The sequence below is a fragment of the Lepisosteus platostomus genome, chromosome 5 (genome assembly GCF_059453375.1).
Source record: "Lepisosteus platostomus isolate fLepPlt1 chromosome 5, fLepPlt1.hap1, whole genome shotgun sequence".
Classification (NCBI taxonomy): domain Eukaryota; kingdom Metazoa; phylum Chordata; class Actinopteri; order Semionotiformes; family Lepisosteidae; genus Lepisosteus; species Lepisosteus platostomus.
In genome coordinates this window covers 11,597,679-11,603,678 of record NC_142615.1, presented here as the reverse complement: position 1 = coordinate 11,603,678, position 6,000 = coordinate 11,597,679, and positions in this window count along the sequence as shown.

Here is a 6,000-nt window from a genome sequence, read left to right as displayed (position 1 = left end):
GCAAAATAATAGTATCCGGAATTTCGGCAAGGTGGAGCTAATAAAGCTCAACCTCTCATGTTTGAGCTGTGGCCATCAAAGTCTTTAACGAAGATATTACTAATAGTATTAATAATGAATGACCTTGGACAAGCTGTAAGTGTAAACTCAAAGTATTGCCCTGGTCAACATTCTTTTTTTCATTGACCGTCTTTGTAAAAGTAACACCACAGCATTTCGCAATCACGCATTTGTTTCCAATCATGCAAAGTACAGTAATTTTTGAGAATCGATTCACCATGCCTTTCACATGCTCATAAAAGAGATTGATTTAGGAACGTAAACATATTACTGTATGAAAACTGTACTGTATACAGTATGTATATGTATATTTAATGTCTTAACTGTGCCCGTTTAAGTATTGAATATTCATATCTAATTTTACCACTGAAGGGAAATCTTAGTAGCTGAGCATAAAAAGAATAGGAGAATACTGCAACGCGTGTGAAGGCCATAAACGATATTAATTTTGGAACATAAACATACAGTATATGGCTGGTCTCGGTACTTTAAAGAAAACATACACGAAACATGGTTTCATTATGACCAGAATCGGTCTTGAGATATTTTTAACTTGATTTACAGTATTTGAGAGGTATGTCTTAACACCGATACTACAGTACGTAAATACTGCTCACGTATATGTTTCTAGGTTTATATTATGCATTTCATACGGTCAAATTTCTTTTGAGCAACTAATAAGAAGCGCGAAACGGTATGCCCAGGGCATTTTAGTTTCGTTTTACTGGGACTCTGCTTTAACAATGTCGCCGTGGATTGATTAGAGATATCAAGTACATACAAGTCATTTTTTAAATGTTGTAGTTCGTCTTGTAAAAATGTTACGAGTACATCATCTATCAATAATTACACAGGTTCTGTTTCCATATTGCGGATTTTGGTTACATAATATTATTTTCTAAATTTCATGTTGTGAATATATGATTTGGGCAAACAGAGCCGCAAAGAAGTACTTTATGGGTTGTTGTTTTTTTTTTTTTCAGTTTTATCTAGAACAAGCGATGCTTAAACCTTTGTCTGGTTCTTGTGAAACTATCCACACGACAGTTACAGTACCTAGGAGTTGACTTCAGTGATGTCACTGATGGGATGTTTCTAAAAATCCATCCTCTGTAAAACGTCTTCTCTAGTTGTCCTGCATATGTATTCGCTAATGAAGCTGTGTGTTCTGAGCCTGGATCTCTACATTTCTGTATGAACCAGCTTAGAGGGCTAAAGACAGCTTATGTTTAAATTGAGTGTAAGGCAATTTATGCTTCTAAAGTCATGGTCAGCATTTATTATTGTACTGTGCTGTAAACTTGTTCTGTGCCTAGTCACATTATTTTATAGCGTTTTTATAGCGTTATCAAATCCGGTGGCGCTGTGTGTTAGTTTCCTGACTCCCATGTCACATGGTCTGTGATTGAAACCTGTGAAACCGGTTTAATTCGTCACAGCCAGCACTCCGGCAGAGAGGGGTTGTACTTGTAAAGTAGAAGCAGGCGAGATTTCCAGTGAAAGACACCTCCCCCTCCCCCCCCACCCTCATACGATTCAAATTGTATTACAGCATTGTAATTACACATTGTAATTGTATTACACATTGTACACATGCTTAAAAGAGAAGAGAGAAAACGTAAGCCTTCTTCAGGTGTGAGGGTCTTCTGCTCAGAATGAAACACTAAAATGTAATGTAGGCTCTGAATGGGTTCAATTATGATTTGGGCTTGATTAAGGTCGCTGCCTTTCATCTAAAACCCTACTTGAATCCTTCTAAACTAAAAATCAGTGTTAGTGAGTTCTAAATAAAGAGGTATCCAGGTAACAGTGAAACGGGCGGACAGTCTGGGGAGATCGCCCGTTTTCCATGTAAATAGTTCCCTGGTTCCGCACCCCTTGGTGTTTCTCTCGCTCTCTCTCGGGTAACCTGATCATTAGCTCGAGTGCTTTGTGTATATTCTAATGGTAGTGGGGGCAGGTGTGTGGGAACAGGTTTGGTTGAAATTGCATTGGAGTTCTATGTTCTTCACACCTGAAACATTTTCTCAGAAAGCATTTTCTTCGCAGTTTAACCGATCTTGTTACAGCATGTTACAGTTTACTATTATTAACCATATTCATTTTAAGTGCTTAATGCCATTTTTTGACCAGGCACGAATATTCTTAAGTCCATATCTTCGCAAGGGAATCAGTGCGAATTGCAATACTAATTAAATTAAAACTACTAACTACTAACTAATACTAGCTAATTAATACAAACCAGAAACGTGTCTAATGACATTACAAGTGGAAAGATTACAGATTTTAATCGTCTTTAATTTTGTTACGTTATACATTTTAGAAACGTTTCATCCATACAAACACCACAAAACTATTTTCGATTGTATTTCTGAATAGTATGTTACACTTAGTTCACTGTTTTAAATACATCTAATTAAGAAAGTTAGGTGTTAGCATAAACTATTAGCAATCAATAATATTAAATTTAGCACTGTAATAAGCTGTTGCACTTTCCCCCGCATCTTGTAAAAATATATTTTCATTGTTCAAATATACATTAAGTCTGACTATCATATAATAAGTTAAATACAAAACTAAAGAAAAAATAGGGTTAAATATAATTCAAAATATTTTGTTAACAATGTTAAAATAAAATGTATTAACTAAGGAGTAGGATGGCACAGTTGTTAGTATGTTTTTTGTTTTGTTTCTTTTTCATAAATACAATAGTAGTACCTGATGTCTCAGTGGCTTTCAAAATTAAATTATGCATGCAAACCTGTGAACTAGAAAGATAACTAAGATATCCATCCATTTATAATGGTGGCAAAGTGGTTAGCATTGCTGTCTTGCAGCACTGGGGTCCTATGTTCAATTCCTGCCATCCTGTGTGTGTGGGGTTTACATGTTCTCTCTGGGTTACATGGTTTTTCTCCATATGTGTGATATGACTCCCTCTCGCACTCCAAAACATACTGGTAAGTTAATTGATGTATGGGAAAACTGGCCCTGGTGTGTGTGTGTTTGTGTCTGTCTGTCCTGTGATGGACTGGCGCTTCGTCCAGGGTGTATTCTGCCTTGTGTCCGTTGCTTACTGGGATAGGCTCCAAATCCTCTGTACTGGATAAAGAGATTAGAAATGGATGGAAGTAAAGGCACTGTGTGGATGGAACTATACACAGTGTTAGAAACCCACTATGAAATGGCAGCATCTCACTGAGAATAAAATATCTTATAGTGCTGGCTTAAGGAAACAGCCTTTCCACCTCTCTTGCACATCAGTATCCATACCTAGTTATTTAAACAAATTGCCTCTAATTATAAACATCTTAATATGCTGGCTCTGTGGATCCGCATCAGCTATGTTTGCCCATTCCTTCAATTCATGTGCATCCAACACACAGTTCAATGCCAGCAACTACACATAATCTAAAATACAATCCTTATTTCAGTATCTATGTAAACATATAGTCTGTTAACTTCATCATCTTCATCAAAAGTATGCCTAACCCCATTAGAAAGTGTTCTTGTTATAAGTGTATTCCTCAGGTTTCCCCAAATTATCTTCTTCTTGTCAACATCTCTAGTCTTTTATCCTGCAATAACTCAGCCAACACTTAAATCTCCAAAAGCTGCTTGTGTTAATTTCTTTAAATCACAAATATCATGTGTAAATACTGGCCATGTAATACTCTGCATTGTGGAATAATAGTTTATTTTAAAGGGAAATAGAGAAACTAAGAACTAGAGAAATCAAGAAAGGCTTTTTTTCTAGAATTAATAAATGCACATCCTGTTCACTGGGGAAATTAAATCCACACTGAGCAATCTTCAATATGTTCAGAATATGACAGCAAGAATCCTATCAGGGATGCATTACACCTGTTTTCAAGTCCTTGCACTGGTTACCTATCAGATTTCGAGTCAACTTCAAAATCCGTATCCTCCTTATATACTGTCCTACAACTGTTATTATTGATCACCGAATTATTGTACTTGACATGACTTCATTCAGCCTTTCCTGAACGTCTATGACAGGCAGAGAGAGTGCTGTTTCTGGTGCGATCTTTTGCAGCTGACATTTCACTGTTTTAAACGAACAAGAAATTAGATTGCTCATAAATCACTTATTCTATATAAACACAGCGTAATTGCCCTCTGAAAATCCTCTTTTTCTTGTTCGTTTTAGAGACCTGGATCGAAACTGATTTTAGATGTCAGAAAGGATTTATTTTCTCTGTATTTCCTACATTGCTTTGTCGAGATTTTAACTTTATATCTAACTTTATATCTAGGCTCAGATTTCAACTATAAATCGTACAGTAATTAATAGCAGTAAATACTGATGTGTTGCGCCCTCTTACCACAAAAATATATGTTTTGTAGTTGGGATTAACTTTATTTCGTACGCATAGCTACTCCGATTCAGACACCGAACAGTTAAAGATGGCGGCAAATCAGACACCCAGAGGGGGGGGGGCGTCTTCTCGCCTCCATAACTAAAATGCCAAATAGGAGTGGCTTAAGCGACATACACAGTCGTGTAACTGACAGTTTGAGGTAGCCTATCGTGTAAATTTCGCTTTGTTGCTGATAGGTTAAGCTTTCGAAACTCTGCCCCAAAGTCATGTGACTGATTTTTCGCCCTGTTTCGTTGGTTAAACGCAATGATCACAAGCACCACCATGGTAACTGGGATGTGTAGTTTTTAATTCCGTTTGAATTATAACTGTACGTACTGTCTTCATATTTGACCAGGGCTTCAAAGAGAAGGCGCGCCAAAAAATTTCAGTGCCGTCGTCTCCGCTTTAAAGGTACCCCTGTGCTGGAATAATTTGACCTTGGAACGTTTGCCCAGCGTAGTTATAGTGGACATAAAAACAAGAGTTCACTGGCATTATATCCTAGAAGACACAGACCGGCGCCAGACCGGTAAATGCTTGATGAACTAGGGATTGGACAGTTTCCAAGTGCTTGTACAATTGATAGAAATGTTCAAATAAATGTGCAAAAGAAATAAACAAAATAATCATTTATTTCTTTATCATATTGGCTAGCTAATGTCCTCTCTTTGCTAGTTAGTGGCTGTGTTTCTGCGTTGGGTAGCAACGGGTGACTGTTCTCAGGCGGAAGATGTAAACAGCTTAATTTTCGTGTTAAATAATTTTTAAAAATTAAAATTCATTCTATACAGCAATCACATATTTGGGTACCATTTCATAAAACTTTCATGCTTAAAATGTTTAGGGAGAAATGGAAGACTGGTGTGTATTTTTTCTTTAAACAAATCAAGACCAGCCATACACAGTACAGTTTATGTACATACAGTAATGTTTATGTTCCTAAATTAATATCGTTTATGACCTTCAGATGCGTTATGCTCCTCTTCTTTTTATGCTCAGCTACTAAAATTTCCCTTTAGTGGTAAAATTCCATATAAATATTCAAAACTAAGCGGATTGAAACGTGCACAGTAAAGACATTAAATGATTAAATCTTTGCACTACCAACCAATGCACCACGAGTGCCCCTGTCGGTCATTTTGGCCAGCAAATCACTTACCGCGGTGCCCTACGGTGCCCTGCGGGTTGGTTAAAGAACTACGGGTTTTTAACGCTCATTTTGAATAGCTGCATCTGTATTTCACTTCAGCCTTTCACTCTTGCTTCCTTCCAATGAGGACGGAGCTGCGGGAGAAAGGGCGCTATAGAGGATCGCTGTGGAGAGCTGCTGCTGTGCTTTGACATCTGAGCTCTGTGGAAAACTATCTCAATACAATTCTGAAAAACGCAACTCCCCGAACGCCAGCCGAACAAGTCTCCAAAGCCGAACTGCTGTGTCTCTTTTCAGCTGACGATAAACCTTTCCTCGATCCTTTGCGGACTTGTAAAACTGTTCCTGATCAGAAAAAAAAACGCTCACGCTAATACACAAGCACCCGTGTCTCGCCAAAGCTGA